We start from the raw sequence: 23,227 nt of genomic DNA on the forward strand, positions 1-23,227 counted from the left end.
GGGTTTGGCGACCACCTCCCAGCCCAGGGCGGCCGTGACCCAGCAAACCCTTCGGCGCTTGGCGCCCCGCCCAAGATCCCGCACGTCGCCCACAGGGACGTGGCCCCGGAGGCTTCAGGGCCCGGGGCCCGCGGTCCCTTGGGCATCGGCCCTGCCCGCCCACGCGGCGCTAGGCGCAGCCCGGCCGCAGCCCGGGCCGGCCCTCCTGCCCGACAGCAGCTGGCCCGAAGCCACTGGGAGCCACCATTGAGTCGCCACGGCCCCTCAGCCCCGGCAAGGCCACCCCTGCCCCACACCCCCCGCCGAGCTCAGGACCCCGCTCCTGGTGGCCGGCAGGCCCGGGATAGCGGCCCCTGCCCTCGATCCCGCTCCCGCACCCGGCCGCGGTGACACGCCAGAGGGGCGGGGTGGTGGTGGGGCTTTTGTCGGAGGGAGCTGTGGAGGGACACTCCGGCACACAGGTGGCGGCGCCGGGACTGGGCGCCGGTGGGGGCGGCCAGGTGCAGGTCGAGGGGCTCGTGGGCCGAAAGGACGGCAACTGGGCCCGCGGCGGAGTCTGGGTCTGGAGGGCTCTGAGCCTCCATCCGCTCTGGTTCCTCGGGGCTACCGGCCCGAAGCCTGGTAGCGCGACACCCCACCGGCCCACAGACGTAGCCTCCCCAGCTGTGCTCACAGCGAGTCCAACCGCAGCCTGCACCCCTCCACGGGACACTTGGATTACTCCCGCGATCCCCACGAGGTGCGGCACCCGGCGGCCGCATGGGCTGAGATCCTGCCCTTGCGGCGCCCTGTGGCCACCTCCGCCTCCCTCACGGTACTGGCCGAGGCCTCGGACCAGCGGGCCCCGGCTCCCAGCTCAGCGCTGCTCCTCCGCCCCTCTCACCTCCTGCCCGACGTCCAGGCTACCGAGCACCCTCCACCCCCGCCCACCTTCATGCCACTCAGCCGGAACCCAGGAGGCAATGCCAACTACCAGGTGTATGACAGTCTGGTGCTGAAGCGGCAACCGCAGGAGGGCCAAGCGCGGGCCAACTCGCTGCTACCTTCCACCTCGGCCTCCAGACCCTCTCTGCACGGGAGCCAGACTGGGAAAATGAACTTACCAGCAGCAAATGGGGGCGGGGGCAGGGGCAGGGGGCGGCAGGGCATGGAGAGAGGAATAAAGAGCGCCAGAGTCCAGGAAACATTGGTGGTCTGTGGCTTGGAAGCGCCACTCCTTCTGCCAGCCTGGGTCCCTTTGCTTGGCTTCCTGCAGGAAGAAGCCAGTGTCCCCTTCTTGGCCTGAGGGTCCCTTTGGTTTAGTGGCCACAGTTCTGCCAGCAGGCCCCTCCTGGTCCTATACCATGCACTAAGTACATCTGCAGCTGCAGACTCCAAACCCCTGGTCTCTGGGCACCTCCTCTGTGTCTCAGCTGTCCCTGTCCACAGAGAGCCTCATACAAGAAGTTGCTTCCAAACTGGGAGGTTCCACATCTGGGCAGGTCCAGCTCCAGGCCCAGTGAAGGGCATGAAGAAGGCTGAGGCTCTGGACTCCAGCCAGGCCTTCAGCAGGCCTCTGAGGCCAAGGTCTTCCTAGTCTCAAGAGGGGCCAAGAGACGCAACGTGTCATTTGAACAAGTGAGTCAGCGGGCGGTGAGCGAATGAATGACCGCTCGAGGGGATGTATGCCGGCCACCGGGCCCTGTTTGACTGTCCAGGCTCAGCTTACCTGACCCTGGTTACCAGGGAATGCCACTCTGGGCCCTCCTTTTCATCCCCCTCCCTCACTGTGACCTCACCACCTGCCCCATTATGACCCAGTCTGGCTCCCAGTTAAAACTGGAGGGCAGGGGGCCCAGGCAGTCCTGGGACCGACGGCCATGGGTGAGCGAAACTACTACCGAGCCGAGCCGTTCACTGGCCCCATCCGCAGGAAATGCCAGGAGCAAGGATACTCAATTCTTCTGATCCCGGTCAGCTTCATCTTGCTCAACGTGGGGATCAACGTGGTGACTATGGTCAGGGCAGGATCTGTGCAGCGCGGTTGGGGGAGCCCTGGGGTCTTGAAGGGGCTGAGGTGGGAGGGCTGCTGGGGTGTGACCGGACAAGGGTTGGATTTCAGGGCTCACCCTGCTCCCGGCCTCCCCCCTCCCCTTCTTCCCTCAACTCTGGAGGCATCTGAAGAGATTCTTGCGGGCACTTTTCAATCGTATTTTCCACAAAGGTGAGTGGGCGCCGGCGTGGGTTCAGGGGATGTGGGCCTGTCCCCTTTCTTCTATCCCTGCCTTGATTCTCAGCCCCTCAGGAACCCAGGCCCTGACCCATCTCGCCTTTCCCCACAGACAAGCAAGCCAGCTGTGTAGGCAGCCATCGCATGTGCATGCGCTGCTCCGTGGATCCCAAGAACCTGTGCTCAAGAGTTTCTTCCCGCTTCTGCCATCGCCCAAGCTTCCTGCTCGGGCAGGCAAACCACCTTGACTACTGCCTGCAGCGGGGCCCGGCGGGGGCGGAGCCGGCGGCCCCCGCCGCGGGCGAGTAAAGGAGAAGGCGGGCGGAGCGGGAGGCAAAAAGCCTACAGCACCCGGTATTCCCAGGCGGTCTCCCATCCAAGTACTAACCAGGCCCGACCCTGCTTAGCTTCCGAGATCAGACGAGATCGGGCGCGTTCAGGGTGGTATGGCCGTAGACGGGGGCGGGGGCCGCGGGCTGCCTCTTGAGGGCCAGTTTCGCTGGCGCTGGCGCCTGAACGCCAGCCTGGCGGCCGGCCCGCCCCGGCAGGGCCCCCTGGCCCGCCCAGGCAGGGGGAACGGAGGTCTCGGGTATCGGGCGGCGGCGGAGGGTTTGGCGACCACCTCCCAGCCCAGGGCGGCCGTGACCCAGCAAACCCTTCGGCGCTTGGCGCCCCGCCCAAGATCCCGCACGTCGCCCACAGGGACGTGGCCCCGGAGGCTTCAGGGCCCGGGGCCCGCGGTCCCTTGGGCATCGGCCCTGCCCGCCCACGCGGCGCTAGGCGCAGCCCGGCCGCAGCCCGGGCCGGCCCTCCTGCCCGACAGCAGCTGGCCCGAAGCCACTGGGAGCCACCATTGAGTCGCCACGGCCCCTCAGCCCCGGCAAGGCCACCCCTGCCCCACACCCCCCGCCGAGCTCAGGACCCCGCTCCTGGTGGCCGGCAGGCCCGGGATAGCGGCCCCTGCCCTCGATCCCGCTCCCGCACCCGGCCGCGGTGACACGCCAGAGGGGCGGGGTGGTGGTGGGGCTTTTGTCGGAGGGAGCTGTGGAGGGACACTCCGGCACACAGGTGGCGGCGCCGGGACTGGGCGCCGGTGGGGGCGGCCAGGTGCAGGTCGAGGGGCTCGTGGGCCGAAAGGACGGCAACTGGGCCCGCGGCGGAGTCTGGGTCTGGAGGGCTCTGAGCCTCCATCCGCTCTGGTTCCTCGGGGCTACCGGCCCGAAGCCTGGTAGCGCGACACCCCACCGGCCCACAGACGTAGCCTCCCCAGCTGTGCTCACAGCGAGTCCAACCGCAGCCTGCACCCCTCCACGGGACACTTGGATTACTCCCGCGATCCCCACGAGGTGCGGCACCCGGCGGCCGCATGGGCTGAGATCCTGCCCTTGCGGCGCCCTGTGGCCACCTCCGCCTCCCTCACGGTACTGGCCGAGGCCTCGGACCAGCGGGCCCCGGCTCCCAGCTCAGCGCTGCTCCTCCGCCCCTCTCACCTCCTGCCCGACGTCCAGGCTACCGAGCACCCTCCACCCCCGCCCACCTTCATGCCACTCAGCCGGAACCCAGGAGGCAATGCCAACTACCAGGTGTATGACAGTCTGGTGCTGAAGCGGCAACCGCAGGAGGGCCAAGCGCGGGCCAACTCGCTGCTACCTTCCACCTCGGCCTCCAGGCCCTCTCTGCACGGGAGCCAGACTGGGAAAATGAACTTACCAGCAGCAAATGGGGGCGGGGGCAGGGGCAGGGGGCGGCAGGGCATGGAGAGAGGAATAAAGAGCGCCAGAGTCCAGGAAACATTGGTGGTCTGTGGCTTGGAAGCGCCACTCCTTCTGCCAGCCTGGGTCCCTTTGCTTGGCTTCCTGCAGGAAGAAGCCAGTGTCCCCTTCTTGGCCTGAGGGTCCCTTTGGTTTAGTGGCCACAGTTCTGCCAGCAGGCCCCTCCTGGTCCTATACCATGCACTAAGTACATCTGCAGCTGCAGACTCCAAACCCCTGGTCTCTGGGCACCTCCTCTGTGTCTCAGCTGTCCCTGTCCACAGAGAGCCTCATACAAGAAGTTGCTTCCAAACTGGGAGGTTCCACATCTGGGCAGGTCCAGCTCCAGGCCCAGTGAAGGGCATGAAGAAGGCTGAGGCTCTGGACTCCAGCCAGGCCTTCAGCAGGCCTCTGAGGCCAAGGTCTTCCTAGTCTCAAGAGGGGCCAAGAGACGCAACGTGTCATTTGAACAAGTGAGTCAGCGGGCGGTGAGCGAATGAATGACCGCTCGAGGGGATGTATGCCGGCCACCGGGCCCTGTTTGACTGTCCAGGCTCAGCTTACCTGACCCTGGTTACCAGGGAATGCCACTCTGGGCCCTCCTTTTCATCCCCCTCCCTCACTGTGACCTCACCACCTGCCCCATTATGACCCAGTCTGGCTCCCAGTTAAAACTGGAGGGCAGGGGGCCCAGGCAGTCCTGGGACCGACGGCCATGGGTGAGCGAAACTACTACCGAGCCGAGCCGTTCACTGGCCCCATCCGCAGGAAATGCCAGGAGCAAGGATACTCAATTCTTCTGATCCCGGTCAGCTTCATCTTGCTCAACGTGGGGATCAACGTGGTGACTATGGTCAGGGCAGGATCTGTGCAGCGCGGTTGGGGGAGCCCTGGGGTCTTGAAGGGGCTGAGGTGGGAGGGCTGCTGGGGTGTGACCGGACAAGGGTTGGATTTCAGGGCTCACCCTGCTCCCGGCCTCCCCCCTCCCCTTCTTCCCTCAACTCTGGAGGCATCTGAAGAGATTCTTGCGGGCACTTTTCAATCGTATTTTCCACAAAGGTGAGTGGGCGCCGGCGTGGGTTCAGGGGATGTGGGCCTGTCCCCTTTCTTCTATCCCTGCCTTGATTCTCAGCCCCTCAGGAACCCAGGCCCTGACCCATCTCGCCTTTCCCCACAGACAAGCAAGCCAGCTGTGTAGGCAGCCATCGCATGTGCATGCGCTGCTCCGTGGATCCCAAGAACCTGTGCTCAAGAGTTTCTTCCCGCTTCTGCCATCGCCCAAGCTTCCTGCTCGGGCAGGCAAACCACCTTGACTACTGCCTGCAGCGGGGCCCGGCGGGGGCGGAGCCGGCGGCCCCCGCCGCGGGCGAGTAAAGGAGAAGGCGGGCGGAGCGGGAGGCAAAAAGCCTACAGCACCCGGTATTCCCAGGCGGTCTCCCATCCAAGTACTAACCAGGCCCGACCCTGCTTAGCTTCCGAGATCAGACGAGATCGGGCGCGTTCAGGGTGGTATGGCCGTAGACGGGGGCGGGGGCCGCGGGCTGCCTCTTGAGGGCCAGTTTCGCTGGCGCTGGCGCCTGAACGCCAGCCTGGCGGCCGGCCCGCCCCGGCAGGGCCCCCTGGCCCGCCCAGGCAGGGGGAACGGAGGTCTCGGGTATTGGGCGGCGGCGGAGGGTTTGGCGACCACCTCCCAGCCCAGGGCGGCCGTGACCCAGCAAACCCTTCGGCGCTTGGCGCCCCGCCCAAGATCCCGCACGTCGCCCACAGGGACGTGGCCCCGGAGGCTTCAGGGCCCGGGGCCCGCGGTCCCTTGGGCATCGGCCCTGCCCGCCCACGCGGCGCTAGGCGCAGCCCGGCCGCAGCCCGGGCCGGCCCTCCTGCCCGACAGCAGCTGGCCCGAAGCCACTGGGAGCCACCATTGAGTCGCCACGGCCCCTCAGCCCCGGCAAGGCCACCCCTGCCCCACACCCCCCGCCGAGCTCAGGACCCCGCTCCTGGTGGCCGGCAGGCCCGGGATAGCGGCCCCTGCCCTCGATCCCGCTCCCGCACCCGGCCGCGGTGACACGCCAGAGGGGCGGGGTGGTGGTGGGGCTTTTGTCGGAGGGAGCTGTGGAGGGACACTCCGGCACACAGGTGGCGGCGCCGGGACTGGGCGCCGGTGGGGGCGGCCAGGTGCAGGTCGAGGGGCTCGTGGGCCGAAAGGACGGCAACTGGGCCCGCGGCGGAGTCTGGGTCTGGAGGGCTCTGAGCCTCCATCCGCTCTGGTTCCTCGGGGCTACCGGCCCGAAGCCTGGTAGCGCGACACCCCACCGGCCCACAGACGTAGCCTCCCCAGCTGTGCTCACAGCGAGTCCAACCGCAGCCTGCACCCCTCCACGGGACACTTGGATTACTCCCGCGATCCCCACGAGGTGCGGCACCCGGCGGCCGCATGGGCTGAGATCCTGCCCTTGCGGCGCCCTGTGGCCACCTCCGCCTCCCTCACGGTACTGGCCGAGGCCTCGGACCAGCGGGCCCCGGCTCCCAGCTCAGCGCTGCTCCTCCGCCCCTCTCACCTCCTGCCCGACGTCCAGGCTACCGAGCACCCTCCACCCCCGCCCACCTTCATGCCACTCAGCCGGAACCCAGGAGGCAATGCCAACTACCAGGTGTATGACAGTCTGGTGCTGAAGCGGCAACCGCAGGAGGGCCAAGCGCGGGCCAACTCGCTGCTACCTTCCACCTCGGCCTCCAGGCCCTCTCTGCACGGGAGCCAGACTGGGAAAATGAACTTACCAGCAGCAAATGGGGGCGGGGGCAGGGGCAGGGGGCGGCAGGGCATGGAGAGAGGAATAAAGAGCGCCAGAGTCCAGGAAACATTGGTGGTCTGTGGCTTGGAAGCGCCACTCCTTCTGCCAGCCTGGGTCCCTTTGCTTGGCTTCCTGCAGGAAGAAGCCAGTGTCCCCTTCTTGGCCTGAGGGTCCCTTTGGTTTAGTGGCCACAGTTCTGCCAGCAGGCCCCTCCTGGTCCTATACCATGCACTAAGTACATCTGCAGCTGCAGACTCCAAACCCCTGGTCTCTGGGCACCTCCTCTGTGTCTCAGCTGTCCCTGTCCACAGAGAGCCTCATACAAGAAGTTGCTTCCAAACTGGGAGGTTCCACATCTGGGCAGGTCCAGCTCCAGGCCCAGTGAAGGGCATGAAGAAGGCTGAGGCTCTGGACTCCAGCCAGGCCTTCAGCAGGCCTCTGAGGCCAAGGTCTTCCTAGTCTCAAGAGGGGCCAAGAGACGCAACGTGTCATTTGAACAAGTGAGTCAGCGGGCGGTGAGCGAATGAATGACCGCTCGAGGGGATGTATGCCGGCCACCGGGCCCTGTTTGACTGTCCAGGCTCAGCTTACCTGACCCTGGTTACCAGGGAATGCCACTCTGGGCCCTCCTTTTCATCCCCCTCCCTCACTGTGACCTCACCACCTGCCCCATTATGACCCAGTCTGGCTCCCAGTTAAAACTGGAGGGCAGGGGGCCCAGGCAGTCCTGGGACCGACGGCCATGGGTGAGCGAAACTACTACCGAGCCGAGCCGTTCACTGGCCCCATCCGCAGGAAATGCCAGGAGCAAGGATACTCAATTCTTCTGATCCCGGTCAGCTTCATCTTGCTCAACGTGGGGATCAACGTGGTGACTATGGTCAGGGCAGGATCTGTGCAGCGCGGTTGGGGGAGCCCTGGGGTCTTGAAGGGGCTGAGGTGGGAGGGCTGCTGGGGTGTGACCGGACAAGGGTTGGATTTCAGGGCTCACCCTGCTCCCGGCCTCCCCCCTCCCCTTCTTCCCTCAACTCTGGAGGCATCTGAAGAGATTCTTGCGGGCACTTTTCAATCGTATTTTCCACAAAGGTGAGTGGGCGCCGGCGTGGGTTCAGGGGATGTGGGCCTGTCCCCTTTCTTCTATCCCTGCCTTGATTCTCAGCCCCTCAGGAACCCAGGCCCTGACCCATCTCGCCTTTCCCCACAGACAAGCAAGCCAGCTGTGTAGGCAGCCATCGCATGTGCATGCGCTGCTCCGTGGATCCCAAGAACCTGTGCTCAAGAGTTTCTTCCCGCTTCTGCCATCGCCCAAGCTTCCTGCTCGGGCAGGCAAACCACCTTGACTACTGCCTGCAGCGGGGCCCGGCGGGGGCGGAGCCGGCGGCCCCCGCCGCGGGCGAGTAAAGGAGAAGGCGGGCGGAGCGGGAGGCAAAAAGCCTACAGCACCCGGTATTCCCAGGCGGTCTCCCATCCAAGTACTAACCAGGCCCGACCCTGCTTAGCTTCCGAGATCAGACGAGATCGGGCGCGTTCAGGGTGGTATGGCCGTAGACAGGGGCGGGGGCCGCCGGCTGCCTCTTGAGGGCCAGTTTCGCTGGCGCTGGCGCCTGAACGCCAGCCTGGCGGCCGGCCCGCCGCGGCAGGGTCCCCTGGCCCGCCCAGGCAGGGGGAACGGAGGTCTCGGGTATCGGGCGGCGGCGGAGGGTTTGGCGACCACCTCCCAGCCCAGGGCGGCCGTGACCCAGCAAACCCTTCGGCGCTTGGCGCCCCGCCCAAGATCCCGCACGTCGCCCACAGGGACGTGGCCCCGGAGGCTTCAGGGCCCGGGGCCCACGGTCCCTTGGGCATCGGCCCTGCCCGCCCACGCGGCGCTAGGCGCAGCCCGGCCGCAGCCCGGGCCGGCCCTCCTGCCCGACAGCAGCTGGCCCGAAGCCACTGGGAGCCACCATTGAGTCGCCACGGCCCCTCAGCCCCGGCAAGGCCACCCCTGCCCCACACCCCCCGCCGAGCTCAGGACCCCGCTCCTGGTGGCCGGCAGGCCCGGGATAGCGGCCCCTGCCCTCGATCCCGCTCCCGCACCCGGCCGCGGTGACACGCCAGAGGGGCGGGGTGGTGGTGGGGCTTTTGTCGGAGGGAGCTGTGGAGGGACACTCCGGCACACAGGTGGCGGCGCCGGGACTGGGCGCCGGTGGGGGCGGCCAGGTGCAGGTCGAGGGGCTCGTGGGCCGAAAGGACGGCAACTGGGCCCGCGGCGGAGTCTGGGTCTGGAGGGCTCTGAGCCTCCATCCGCTCTGGTTCCTCGGGGCTACCGGCCCGAAGCCTGGTAGCGCGACACCCCACCGGCCCACAGACGTAGCCTCCCCAGCTGTGCTCACAGCGAGTCCAACCGCAGCCTGCACCCCTCCACGGGACACTTGGATTACTCCCGCGATCCCCACGAGGTGCGGCACCCGGCGGCCGCATGGGCTGAGATCCTGCCCTTGCGGCGCCCTGTGGCCACCTCCGCCTCCCTCACGGTACTGGCCGAGGCCTCGGACCAGCGGGCCCCGGCTCCCAGCTCAGCGCTGCTCCTCCGCCCCTCTCACCTCCTGCCCGACGTCCAGGCTACCGAGCACCCTCCACCCCCGCCCACCTTCATGCCACTCAGCCGGAACCCAGGAGGCAATGCCAACTACCAGGTGTATGACAGTCTGGTGCTGAAGCGGCAACCGCAGGAGGGCCAAGCGCGGGCCAACTCGCTGCTACCTTCCACCTCGGCCTCCAGGCCCTCTCTGCACGGGAGCCAGACTGGGAAAATGAACTTACCAGCAGCAAATGGGGGCGGGGGCAGGGGCAGGGGGCGGCAGGGCATGGAGAGAGGAATAAAGAGCGCCAGAGTCCAGGAAACATTGGTGGTCTGTGGCTTGGAAGCGCCACTCCTTCTGCCAGCCTGGGTCCCTTTGCTTGGCTTCCTGCAGTAAGAAGCCAGTGTCCCCTTCTTGGCCTGAGGGTCCCTTTGGTTTAGTGGCCACAGTTCTGCCAGCAGGCCCCTCCTGGTCCTATACCATGCACTAAGTACATCTGCAGCTGCAGACTCCAAACCCCTGGTCTCTGGGCACCTCCTCTGTGTCTCAGCTGTCCCTGTCCACAGAGAGCCTCATACAAGAAGTTGCTTCCAAACTGGGAGGTTCCACATCTGGGCAGGTCCAGCTCCAGGCCCAGTGAAGGGCATGAAGAAGGCTGAGGCTCTGGACTCCAGCCAGGCCTTCAGCAGGCCTCTGAGGCCAAGGTCTTCCTAGTCTCAAGAGGGGCCAAGAGACGCAACGTGTCATTTGAACAAGTGAGTCAGCGGGCGGTGAGCGAATGAATGACCGCTCGAGGGGATGTATGCCGGCCACCGGGCCCTGTTTGACTGTCCAGGCTCAGCTTACCTGACCCTGGTTACCAGGGAATGCCACTCTGGGCCCTCCTTTTCATCCCCCTCCCTCACTGTGACCTCACCACCTGCCCCATTATGACCCAGTCTGGCTCCCAGTTAAAACTGGAGGGCAGGGGGCCCAGGCAGTCCTGGGACCGACGGCCATGGGTGAGCGAAACTACTACCGAGCCGAGCCGTTCACTGGCCCCATCCGCAGGAAATGCCAGGAGCAAGGATACTCAATTCTTCTGATCCCGGTCAGCTTCATCTTGCTCAACGTGGGGATCAACGTGGTGACTATGGTCAGGGCAGGATCTGTGCAGCGCGGTTGGGGGAGCCCTGGGGTCTTGAAGGGGCTGAGGTGGGAGGGCTGCTGGGGTGTGACCGGACAAGGGTTGGATTTCAGGGCTCACCCTGCTCCCGGCCTCCCCCCTCCCCTTCTTCCCTCAACTCTGGAGGCATCTGAAGAGATTCTTGCGGGCACTTTTCAATCGTATTTTCCACAAAGGTGAGTGGGCGCCGGCGTGGGTTCAGGGGATGTGGGCCTGTCCCCTTTCTTCTATCCCTGCCTTGATTCTCAGCCCCTCAGGAACCCAGGCCCTGACCCATCTCGCCTTTCCCCACAGACAAGCAAGCCAGCTGTGTAGGCAGCCATCGCATGTGCATGCGCTGCTCCGTGGATCCCAAGAACCTGTGCTCAAGAGTTTCTTCCCGCTTCTGCCATCGCCCAAGCTTCCTGCTCGGGCAGGCAAACCACCTTGACTACTGCCTGCAGCGGGGCCCGGCGGGGGCGGAGCCGGCGGCCCCCGCCGCGGGCGAGTAAAGGAGAAGGCGGGCGGAGCGGGAGGCAAAAAGCCTACAGCACCCGGTATTCCCAGGCGGTCTCCCATCCAAGTACTAACCAGGCCCGACCCTGCTTAGCTTCCGAGATCAGACGAGATCGGGCGCGTTCAGGGTGGTATGGCCGTAGACGGGGGCGGGGGCCGCGGGCTGCCTCTTGAGGGCCAGTTTCGCTGGCGCTGGCGCCTGAACGCCAGCCTGGCGGCCGGCCCGCCCCGGCAGGGCACCCTGGCCCGCCCAGGCAGGGGGAACGGAGGTCTCGGGTATCGGGCGGCGGCGGAGGGTTTGGCGACCACCTCCCAGCCCAGGGCGGCCGTGACCCAGCAAACCCTTCGGCGCTTGGCGCCCCGCCCAAGATCCCGCACGTCGCTCACAGGGACGTGGCCCCGGAGGCTTCAGGGCCCGGGGCCCGCGGTCCCTTGGGCATCGGCCCTGCCCGCCCACGCGGCGCTAGGCGCAGCCCGGCCGCAGCCCGGGCCGGCCCTCCTGCCCGACAGCAGCTGGCCCGAAGCCACTGGGAGCCACCATTGAGTCGCCACGGCCCCTTAGCCCCGGCAAGGCCACCCTTGCCCCCACACCCCCCGCCGAGCTCAGGACCCCGCCCCTGGTGGCCGGCAGGCCCGGGGAAGCGGCCCCTGCCCTCGATCCCGCTCCCGCACCCGGCCGCGGTGACACGCCAGAGGGGCGGAGTGGGGGGGGGGCTTTTGTCGGAGGGAGCTGTGGAGGGACACACCGGCACACAGGTGGCCGCGCCGGGGCTGGGCGCCGGTGGGGGCGGCCAGGTGCAGGTCGAGGGGCTCGCGGGCCGAAAGGACGGCTGCTGGGCCCGCGGCGGAGTCTGGGTCCGGGCCGGCCACCCCGGGAGCGTCTGGGGTGCGGCTGCCTTCCAGGGCCGCCTTCTGGCCGCCTGGCCGGCCGGGCCGGCGGGGAGCGCCCCCGCCAGCGCGCTCCATGGTGGGAGGGGCCTGAGGAGGTGAGGCCTGCAGCGGGGCACGGCGGGGGCGGAGCCGGCGGCCCCCGCCGCGGGCGAGTAAAGGAGAAGGCGGGCGGAGCGGGAGGCAAAAAGCCTACAGCACCCGGTATTCCCAGGCGGTCTCCCATCCAAGTACTAACCAGGCCCGACCCTGCTTAGCTTCCGAGATCAGACGAGATCGGGCGCGTTCAGGGTGGTATGGCCGTAGACGGGGGCGGGGGCCGCGGGCTGCCTCTTGAGGGCCAGTTTCGCTGGCGCTGGCGCCTGAACGCCAGCCTGGCGGCCGGCCCGCCGCGGCAGGGTCCCCTGGCCCGCCCAGGCAGGGGGAACGGAGGTCTCGGGTATCGGGCGGCGGCGGAGGGTTTGGCGACCACCTCCCAGCCCAGGGCGGCCGTGACCCAGCAAACCCTTCGGCGCTTGGCGCCCCGCCCAAGATCCCGCACGTCGCCCACAGGGACGTGGCCCCGGAGGCTTCAGGGCCCGGGGCCCGCTGTCCCTTGGGCATCGGCCCTGCCCGCCCACGCGGCGCTAGGCGCAGCCCGGCCGCAGCCCGGGCCGGCCCTCCTGCCCGACAGCAGCTGGCCCGAAACCACTGGGAGCCACCATTGAGTCGCCACGGCCCCTCAGCCCCGGCAAGGCCACCCCTGCCCCACACCCCCCGCCGAGCTCAGGACCCCGCTCCTGGTGGCCGGCAGGCCCGGGATAGCGGCCCCTGCCCTCGATCCCGCTCCCGCACCCGGCCGCGGTGACACGCCAGAGGGGCGGGGTGGTGGTGGGGCTTTTGTCGGAGGGAGCTGTGGAGGGACACTCCGGCACACAGGTGGCGGCGCCGGGACTGGGCGCCGGTGGGGGCGGCCAGGTGCAGGTCGAGGGGCTCGTGGGCCGAAAGGACGGCAACTGGGCCCGCGGCGGAGTCTGGGTCTGGAGGGCTCTGAGCCTCCATCCGCTCTGGTTCCTCGGGGCTACCGGCCCGAAGCCTGGTAGCGCGACACCCCACCGGCCCACAGACGTAGCCTCCCCAGCTGTGCTCACAGCGAGTCCAACCGCAGCCTGCACCCCTCCACGGGACACTTGGATTACTCCCGCGATCCCCACGAGGTGCGGCACCCGGCGGCCGCATGGGCTGAGATCCTGCCCTTGCGGCGCCCTGTGGCCACCTCCGCCTCCCTCACGGTACTGGCCGAGGCCTCGGACCAGCGGGCCCCGGCTCCCAGCTCAGCGCTGCTCCTCCGCCCCTCTCACCTCCTGCCCGACGTCCAGGCTACCGAGCACCCTCCACCCCCGCCCACCTTCATGCCACTCAGCCGGAACCCAGGAGGCAATGCCAACTACCAGGTGTATGACAGTCTGGTGCTGAAGCGGCAACCGCAGGAGGGCCAAGCGCGGGCCAACTCGCTGCTACCTTCCACCTCGGCCTCCAGGCCCTCTCTGCACGGGAGCCAGACTGGGAAAATGAACTTACCAGCAGCAAATGGGGGCGGGGGCAGGGGCAGGGGGCGGCAGGGCATGGAGAGAGGAATAAAGAGCGCCAGAGTCCAGGAAACATTGGTGGTCTGTGGCTTGGAAGCGCCACTCCTTCTGCCAGCCTGGGTCCCTTTGCTTGGCTTCCTGCAGTAAGAAGCCAGTGTCCCCTTCTTGGCCTGAGGGTCCCTTTGGTTTAGTGGCCACAGTTCTGCCAGCAGGCCCCTCCTGGTCCTATACCATGCACTAAGTACATCTGCAGCTGCAGACTCCAAACCCCTGGTCTCTGGGCACCTCCTCTGTGTCTCAGCTGTCCCTGTCCACAGAGAGCCTCATACAAGAAGTTGCTTCCAAACTGGGAGGTTCCACATCTGGGCAGGTCCAGCTCCAGGCCCAGTGAAGGGCATGAAGAAGGCTGAGGCTCTGGACTCCAGCCAGGCCTTCAGCAGGCCTCTGAGGCCAAGGTCTTCCTAGTCTCAAGAGGGGCCAAGAGACGCAACGTGTCATTTGAACAAGTGAGTCAGCGGGCGGTGAGCGAATGAATGACCGCTCGAGGGGATGTATGCCGGCCACCGGGCCCTGTTTGACTGTCCAGGCTCAGCTTACCTGACCCTGGTTACCAGGGAATGCCACTCTGGGCCCTCCTTTTCATCCCCCTCCCTCACTGTGACCTCACCACCTGCCCCATTATGACCCAGTCTGGCTCCCAGTTAAAACTGGAGGGCAGGGGGCCCAGGCAGTCCTGGGACCGACGGCCATGGGTGAGCGAAACTACTACCGAGCCGAGCCGTTCACTGGCCCCATCCGCAGGAAATGCCAGGAGCAAGGATACTCAATTCTTCTGATCCCGGTCAGCTTCATCTTGCTCAACGTGGGGATCAACGTGGTGACTATGGTCAGGGCAGGATCTGTGCAGCGCGGTTGGGGGAGCCCTGGGGTCTTGAAGGGGCTGAGGTGGGAGGGCTGCTGGGGTGTGACCGGACAAGGGTTGGATTTCAGGGCTCACCCTGCTCCCGGCCTCCCCCCTCCCCTTCTTCCCTCAACTCTGGAGGCATCTGAAGAGATTCTTGCGGGCACTTTTCAATCGTATTTTCCACAAAGGTGAGTGGGCGCCGGCGTGGGTTCAGGGGATGTGGGCCTGTCCCCTTTCTTCTATCCCTGCCTTGATTCTCAGCCCCTCAGGAACCCAGGCCCTGACCCATCTCGCCTTTCCCCACAGACAAGCAAGCCAGCTGTGTAGGCAGCCATCGCATGTGCATGCGCTGCTCCGTGGATCCCAAGAACCTGTGCTCAAGAGTTTCTTCCCGCTTCTGCCATCGCCCAAGCTTCCTGCTCGGGCAGGCAAACCACCTTGACTACTGCCTGCAGCGGGGCCCGGCGGGGGCGGAGCCGGCGGCCCCCGCCGCGGGTGAGTAAAGGAGAAGGCGGGCGGAGCGGGAGGCAAAAAGCCTACAGCACCCGGTATTCCCAGGCGGTCTCCCATCCAAGTACTAACCAGGCCCGACCCTGCTTAGCTTCCGAGATCAGACGAGATCGGGCGCGTTCAGGGTGGTATGGCCGTAGACGGGGGCGGGGGCCGCGGGCTGCCTCTTGAGGGCCAGTTTCGCTGGCGCTGGCGCCTGAACGCCAGCCTGGCGGCCGGCCCGCCCCGGCAGGGCCCCCTGGCCCGCCCAGGCAGGGGGAACGGAGGTCTCGGGTATCGGGCGGCGGCGGAGGGTTTGGCGACCACCTCCCAGCCCAGGGCGGCCGTGACCCAGCAAACCCTTCGGCGCTTGGCGCCCCGCCCAAGATCCCGCACGTCGCTCACAGGGACGTGGCCCCGGAGGCTTCAGGGCCCGGGGCCCGCGGTCCCTTGGGCATCGGCCCTGCCCGCCCACGCGGCGCTAGGCGCAGCCCGGCCGCAGCCCGGGCCGGCCCTCCTGCCCGACAGCAGCTGGCCCGAAGCCACTGGGAGCCACCATTGAGTCGCCACGGCCCCTTAGCCCCGGCAAGGCCACCCTTGCCCCCACACCCCCCGCCGAGCTCAGGACCCCGCCCCTGGTGGCCGGCAGGCCCGGGGAAGCGGCCCCTGCCCTCGATCCCGCTCCCGCACCCGGCCGCGGTGACACGCCAGAGGGGCGGAGTGGGGGGGGGGCTTTTGTCGGAGGGAGCTGTGGAGGGACACACCGGCACACAGGTGGCCGCGCCGGGGCTGGGCGCCGGTGGGGGCGGCCAGGTGCAGGTCGAGGGGCTCGCGGGCCGAAAGGACGGCTGCTGGGCCCGCGGCGGAGTCTGGGTCCGGGCCGGCCACCCCGGGAGCGTCTGGGGTGCGGCTGCCTTCCAGGGCCGCCTTCTGGCCGCCTGGCCGGCCGGGCCGGCGGGGAGCGCCCCCGCCAGCGCGCGCCATGGTGGGAGGGGCCTGAGGAGGTGAGGCCTGCAGCGGGGCACGGCGGGGGCGGAGCCGGCGGCCCCCGCCGCGGGCGAGTAAAGGAGAAGGCGGGCGGAGCGGGAGGCAAAAAGCCTACAGCACCCGGTATTCCCAGGCGGTCTCCCATCCAAGTACTAACCAGGCCCGACCCTGCTTAGCTTCCGAGATCAGACGAGATCGGGCGCGTTCAGGGTGGTATGGCCGTAGACGGGGGCGGGGGCCGCGGGCTGCCTCTTGAGGGCCAGTTTCGCTGGCGCTGGCGCCTGAACGCCAGCCTGGCGGCCGGCCCGCCCCGGCAGGGCCCCCTGGCCCGCCCAGGCAGGGGGAACGGAGGTCTCGGGTATCGGGCGGCGGCGGAGGGTTTGGCGACCACCTCCCAGCCCAGGGCGGCCGTGACCCAGCAAACCCTTCGGCGCTTGGCGCCCCGCCCAAGATCCCGCACGTCGCCCACAGGGACGTGGCCCCGGAGGCTTCAGGGCCCGGGGCCCGCGGTCCCTTGGGCATCGGCCCTGCCCGCCCACGCGGCGCTAGGCGCAGCCCGGCCGCAGCCCGGGCCGGCCCTCCTGCCCGACAGCAGCTGGCCCGAAGCCACTGGGAGCCACCATTGAGTCGCCACGGCCCCTCAGCCCCGGCAAGGCCACCCCTGCCCCACACCCCCCGCCGAGCTCAGGACCCCGCTCCTGGTGGCCGGCAGGCCCGGGATAGCGGCCCCTGCCCTCGATCCCGCTCCCGCACCCGGCCGCGGTGACACGCCAGAGGGGCGGGGTGGTGGTGGGGCTTTTGTCGGAGGGAGCTGTGGAGGGACACTCCGGCACACAGGTGGCGGCGCCGGGACTGGGCGCCGGTGGGGGCGGCCAGGTGCAGGTCGAGGGGCTCGTGGGCCGAAAGGACGGCAACTGGGCCCGCGGCGGAGTCTGGGTCTGGAGGGCTCTGAGCCTCCATCCGCTCTGGTTCCTCGGGGCTACCGGCCCGAAGCCTGGTAGCGCGACACCCCACCGGCCCACAGACGTAGCCTCCCCAGCTGTGCTCACAGCGAGTCCAACCGCAGCCTGCACCCCTCCACGGGACACTTGGATTACTCCCGCGATCCCCACGAGGTGCGGCACCCGGCGGCCGCATGGGCTGAGATCCTGCCCTTGCGGCGCCCTGTGGCCACCTCCGCCTCCCTCACGGTACTGGCCGAGGCCTCGGACCAGCGGGCCCCGGCTCCCAGCTCAGCGCTGCTCCTCCGCCCCTCTCACCTCCTGCCCGACGTCCAGGCTACCGAGCACCCTCCACCCCCGCCCACCTTCATGCCACTCAGCCGGAACCCAGGAGGCAATGCCAACTACCAGGTGTATGACAGTCTGGTGCTGAAGCGGCAACCGCAGGAGGGCCAAGCGCGGGCCAACTCGCTGCTACCTTCCACCTCGGCCTCCAGGCCCTCTCTGCACGGGAGCCAGACTGGGAAAATGAACTTACCAGCAGCAAATGGGGGCGGGGGCAGGGGCAGGGGGCGGCAGGGCATGGAGAGAGGAATAAAGAGCGCCAGAGTCCAGGAAACATTGGTGGTCTGTGGCTTGGAAGCGCCACTCCTTCTGCCAGCCTGGGTCCCTTTGCTTGGCTTCCTGCAGTAAGAAGCCAGTGTCCCCTTCTTGGCCTGAGGGTCCCTTTGGTTTAGTGGCCACAGTTCTGCCAGCAGGCCCCTCCTGGTCCTATACCATGCACTAAGTACATCTGCAGCTGCAGACTCCAAACCCCTGGTCTCTGGGCACCTCCTCTGTGTCTCAGCTGTCCCTGTCCACAGAGAGCCTCATACAAGAAGTTGCTTCCAAACTGGGAGGTTCCACATCTGGGCAGGTCCAGCTCCAGGCCCAGTGAAGGGCATGAAGAAGGCTGAGGCTCTGGACTCCAGCCAGGCCTTCAGCAGGCCTCTGAGGCCAAGGTCTTCCTAGTCTCAAGAGGGGCCAAGAGACGCAACGTGTCATTTGAACAAGTGAGTCAGCGGGCGGTGAGCGAATGAATGACCGCTCGAGGGGATGTATGCCGGCCACCGGGCCCTGTTTGACTGTCCAGGCTCAGCTTACCTGACCCTGGTTACCAGGGAATGCCACTCTGGGCCCTCCTTTTCATCCCCCTCCCTCACTGTGACCTCACCACCTGCCCCATTATGACCCAGTCTGGCTCCCAGTTAAAACTGGAGGGCAGGGGGCCCAGGCAGTCCTGGGACCGACGGCCATGGGTGAGCAAAACTACTACCGAGCCGAGCCGTTCACTGGCCCCATCCGCAGGAAATGCCAGGAGCAAGGATACTCAATTCTTCTGATCCCGGTCAGCTTCATCTTGCTCAACGTGGGGATCAACGTGGTGACTATGGTCAGGGCAGGATCTGTGCAGCGCGGTTGGGGGAGCCCTGGGGTCTTGAAGGGGCTGAGGTGGGAGGGCTGCTGGGGTGTGACCGGACAAGGGTTGGATTTCAGGGCTCACCCTGCTCCCGGCCTCCCCCCTCCCCTTCTTCCCTCAACTCTGGAGGCATCTGAAGAGATTCTTGCGGGCACTTTTCAATCGTATTTTCCACAAAGGTGAGTGGGCGCCGGCGTGGGTTCAGGGGATGTGGGCCTGTCCCCTTTCTTCTATCCCTGCCTTGATTCTCAGCCCCTCAGGAACCCAGGCCCTGACCCATCTCGCCTTTCCCCACAGACAAGCAAGCCAGCTGTGTAGGCAGCCATCGCATGTGCATGCGCTGCTCCGTGGATCCCAAGAACCTGTGCTCAAGAGTTTCTTCCCGCTTCTGCCATCGCCCAAGCTTCCTGCTCGGGCAGGCAAACCACCTTGACTACTGCCTGCAGCGGGGCCCGGCGGGGGCGGAGCCGGCGGCCCCCGCCGCGGGCGAGTAAAGGAGAAGGCGGGCGGAGCGGGAGGCAAAAAGCCTACAGCACCCGGTATTCCCAGGCGGTCTCCCATCCAAGTACTAACCAGGCCCGACCCTGCTTAGCTTCCGAGATCAGACGAGATCGGGCGCGTTCAGGGTGGTATGGCCGTAGACGGGGGCAGGGGGCCGCGGGCTGCCTCTTGAGGGCCAGTTTCGCTGGCGCTGGCGCCTGAACGCCAGCCTGGCGGCCGGCCCGCCCCGGCAGGGCCCCCTGGCCCGCCCAGGCAGGGGGAACGGAGGTCTCGGGTATCGGGCGGGGGCGGAGGGTTTGGCGACCACCTCCCAGCCCAGGGCGGCCGTGACCCAGCAAACCCTTCGGCGCTTGGCGCCCCGCCCAAGATCCCGCACGTCGCCCACAGGGACGTGGCCCCGGAGGCTTCAGGGCCCGGGGCCCGCGGTCCCTTGGGCATCGGCCCTGCCCGCCCACGCGGTGCTAGGCGCAGCCCGGCCGCAGCCCGGGCCTGCCCTCCTGCCCGACAGCAGCTGGCCCGAAGCCACTGGGAGCCACCATTGAGTCGCCACGGCCCCTCAGCCCCGGCAAGGCCACCCTTGCCCCCACACCCCCCGCCGAGCTCAGGACCCCGCCCCTGGTGGCCGGCAGGCCCGGGGAAGCGGCCCCTGCCCTCGATCCCGCTCCCGCACCCGGCCGCGGTGACACGCCAGAGGGGCGGAGTGGGGGGGGGGGCTTTTGTCGGAGGGAGCTGTGGAGGGACACACCGGCACACAGGTGGCCGCGCCGGGGCTGGGCGCCGGTGGGGGCGGCCAGGTGCAGGTCGAGGGGCTCGCGGGCCGAAAGGACGGCTGCTGGGCCCGCGGCGGAGTCTGGGTCCGGGCCGGCCACCCCGGGAGCGTCTGGGGTGCGGCTGCCTTCCAGGGCCGCCTTCTGGCCGCCTGGCCGGCCGGGCCGGCGGGGAGCGCCCCCGCCAGCGCGCGCCGTGGTGGGAGGGGCCTGAGGAGGTGAGGCCTGCAGCGGGGCCCGGCGGGGGCGGAGCCGGCGGCCCCCGCCGCGGGCGAGTAAAGGAGAAGGCGGGCGGAGCGGGAGGCAAAAAGCCTACAGCACCCGGTATTCCCAGGCGGTCTCCCATCCAAGTACTAACCAGGCCCGACCCTGCTTAGCTTCCGAGATCAGACGAGATCGGGCGCGTTCAGGGTGGTATGGCCGTAGAAGGGGGCGGGGGCCGCGGGCTGCCTCTTGAGGGTCAGTTTCGCTGGCGCTGGCGCCTGAACGCCAGCGCCGCGGCAGGGTCCCCTGGCCCGCCCAGGCAGGGGGAACGGAGGTCTCGGGTATCGGGCGGCGGCGGAGGGTTTGGCGACCACCTCCCAGCCCAGGGCGGCCGTGACCCAGCAAACCCTTCGGCGCTTGGCGCCCCGCCCAAGATCCCGCACGTCGCCCACAGGGACGTGGCCCCGGAGGCTTCAGGGCCCGGGGCCCGCGGTCCCTTGGGCATCGGCCCTGCCCGCCCACGCGGCGCTAGGCGCAGCCCGGCCGCAGCCCGGGCCGGCCCTCCTGCCCGACAGCAGCTGGCCCGAAGCCACTGGGAGCCACCATTGAGTCGCCACGGCCCCTCAGCCCCGGCAAGGCCACCCCTGCCCCACACCCCCCGCCGAGCTCAGGACCCCGCTCCTGGTGGCCGGCAGGCCCGGGATAGCGGCCCCTGCCCTCGATCCCGCTCCCGCACCCGGCCGCGGTGACACGCCAGAGGGGCGGGGTGGTGGTGGGGCTTTTGTCGGAGGGTGCTGTGGAGGGACACTCCGGCACACAGGTGGCGGCGCCGGGACTGGGCGCCGGTGGGGGCGGCCAGGTGCAGGTCGAGGGGCTCGTGGGCCGAAAGGACGGCAACTGGGCCCGCGGCGGAGTCTGGGTCTGGAGGGCTCTGAGCCTCCATCCGCTCTGGTTCCTCGGGGCTACCGGCCCGAAGCCTGGTAGCGCGACACCCCACCGGCCCACAGACGTAGCCTCCCCAGCTGTGCTCACAGCGAGTCCAACCGCAGCCTGCACCCCTCCACGGGACACTTGGATTACTCCCGCGATCCCCACGAGGTGCGGCACCCGGCGGCCGCATGGGCTGAGATCCTGCCCTTGCGGCGCCCTGTGGCCACCTCCGCCTCCCTCACGGTACTGGCCGAGGCCTCGGACCAGCGGGCCCCGGCTCCCAGCTCAGCGCTGCTCCTCCGCCCCTCTCACCTCCTGCCCGACGTCCAGGCTACCGAGCACCCTCCACCCCCGCCCACCTTCATGCCACTCAGCCGGAACCCAGGAGGCAATGCCAACTACCAGGTGTATGACAGTCTGGTGCTGAAGCGGCAACCGCAGGAGGGCCAAGCGCGGGCCAACTCGCTGCTACCTTCCACCTCGGCCTCCAGGCCCTCTCTGCACGGGAGCCAGACTGGGAAAATGAACTTACCAGCAGCAAATGGGGGCGGGGGCAGGGGCAGGGGGCGGCAGGGCATGGAGAGAGGAATAAAGAGCGCCAGAGTCCAGGAAACATTGGTGGTCTGTGGCTTGGAAGCGCCACTCCTTCTGCCAGCCTGGGTCCCTTTGCTTGGCTTCCTGCAGTAAGAAGCCAGTGTCCCCTTCTTGGCCTGAGGGTCCCTTTGGTTTAGTGGCCACAGTTCTGCCAGCAGGCCCCTCCTGGTCCTATACCATGCACTAAGTACATCTGCAGCTGCAGACTCCAAACCCCTGGTCTCTGGGCACCTCCTCTGTGTCTCAGCTGTCCCTGTCCACAGAGAGCCTCATACAAGAAGTTGCTTCCAAACTGGGAGGTTCCACATCTGGGCAGGTCCAGCTCCAGGCCCAGTGAAGGGCATGAAGAAGGCTGAGGCTCTGGACTCCAGCCAGGCCTTCAGCAGGCCTCTGAGGCCAAGGTCTTCCTAGTCTCAAGAGGGGCCAAGAGACGCAACGTGTCATTTGAACAAGTGAGTCAGCGGGCGGTGAGCGAATGAATGACCGCTCGAGGGGATGTATGCCGGCCACCGGGCCCTGTTTGACTGTCCAGGCTCAGCTTACCTGACCCTGGTTACCAGGGAATGCCACTCTGGGCCCTCCTTTTCATCCCCCTCCCTCACTGTGACCTCACCACCTGCCCCATTATGACCCAGTCTGGCTCCCAGTTAAAACTGGAGGGCAGGGGGCCCAGGCAGTCCTGGGACCGACGGCCATGGGTGAGCGAAACTACTACCGAGCCGAGCCGTTCACTGGCCCCATCCGCAGGAAATGCCAGGAGCAAGGATACTCAATTCTTCTGATCCCGGTCAGCTTCATCTTGCTCAACGTGGGGATCAACGTGGTGACTATGGTCAGGGCAGGATCTGTGCAGCGCGGTTGGGGGAGCCCTGGGGTCTTGAAGGGGCTGAGGTGGGAGGGCTGCTGGGGTGTGACCGGACAAGGGTTGGATTTCAGGGCTCACCCTGCTCCCGGCCTCCCCCCTCCCCTTCTTCCCTCAACTCTGGAGGCATCTGAAGAGATTCTTGCGGGCACTTTTCAATCGTATTTTCCACAAAGGTGAGTGGGCGCCGGCGTGGGTTCAGGGGATGTGGGCCTGTCCCCTTTCTTCTATCCCTGCCTTGATTCTCAGCCCCTCAGGAACCCAGGCCCTGACCCATCTCGCCTTTCCCCACAGACAAGCAAGCCAGCTGTGTAGGCAGCCATCGCATGTGCATGCGCTGCTCCGTGGATCCCAAGAACCTGTGCTCAAGAGTTTCTTCCCGCTTCTGCCATCGCCCAAGCTTCCTGCTCGGGCAGGCAAACCACCTTGACTACTGCCTGCAGCGGGGCCCGGCGGGGGCGGAGCCGGCGGCCCCCGCCGCGGGTGAGTAAAGGAGAAGGCGGGCGGAGCGGGAGGCAAAAAGCCTACAGCACCCGGTATTCCCAGGCGGTCTCCCATCCAAGTACTAACCAGGCCCGACCCTGCTTAGCTTCCGAGATCAGACGAGATCGGGCGCGTTCAGGGTGGTATGGCCGTAGACGGGGGCGGGGGCCGCGGGCTGCCTCTTGAGGGCCAGTTTCGCTGGCGCTGGCGCCTGAACGCCAGCCTGGCGGCCGGCCCGCCCCGGCAGGGCCCCCTGGCCCGCCCAGGCAGGGGGAACGGAGGTCTCGGGTATCGGGCGGCGGCGGAGGGTTTGGCGACCACCTCCCAGCCCAGGGCGGCCGTGACCCAGCAAACCCTTCGGCGCTTGGCGCCCCGCCCAAGATCCCGCACGTCGCTCACAGGGACGTGGCCCCGGAGGCTTCAGGGCCCGGGGCCCGCGGTCCCTTGGGCATCGGCCCTGCCCGCCCACGCGGCGCTAGGCGCAGCCCGGCCGCAGCCCGGGCCGGCCCTCCTGCCCGACAGCAGCTGGCCCGAAGCCACTGGGAGCCACCATTGAGTCGCCACGGCCCCTTAGCCCCGGCAAGGCCACCCTTGCCCCCACACCCCCCGCCGAGCTCAGGACCCCGCCCCTGGTGGCCGGCAGGCCCGGGGAAGCGGCCCCTGCCCTCGATCCCGCTCCC

The sequence above is a fragment of the Stenella coeruleoalba genome, assembly GCF_951394435.1.
Source record: "Stenella coeruleoalba genome assembly, chromosome: 19".
Lineage (NCBI taxonomy): Eukaryota > Metazoa > Chordata > Mammalia > Artiodactyla > Delphinidae > Stenella > Stenella coeruleoalba.